The sequence below is a fragment of the Falco rusticolus genome, chromosome 4 (genome assembly GCF_015220075.1).
Source record: "Falco rusticolus isolate bFalRus1 chromosome 4, bFalRus1.pri, whole genome shotgun sequence".
Classification (NCBI taxonomy): Eukaryota; Metazoa; Chordata; class Aves; order Falconiformes; family Falconidae; genus Falco; species Falco rusticolus.
The window spans coordinates 48444396-48444611 of NC_051190.1; positions in this window are offsets into that span (position 1 = coordinate 48444396).

A 216-nucleotide genomic window follows, 5' to 3' on the forward strand; every position below is an offset into this window, starting at 1 on the left:
AGACCAGTGCCTAAGGTTTAGGTTACAAACAAGTTTTGCATGTGCAAGGCAAGATGGACCATTAAATCCTGCATCCTAGCACACGCGGAGGCCACCTTCTACTTTCTCAGTGAATGATACACTGTGTTAAAAAGCCCTCCCCTTCTCACCCACCCCTCCCCAGCTCCCACGCCTCCTCTAGGACCAGATCCTGCTGGATGACGGGCATCCCTGGCT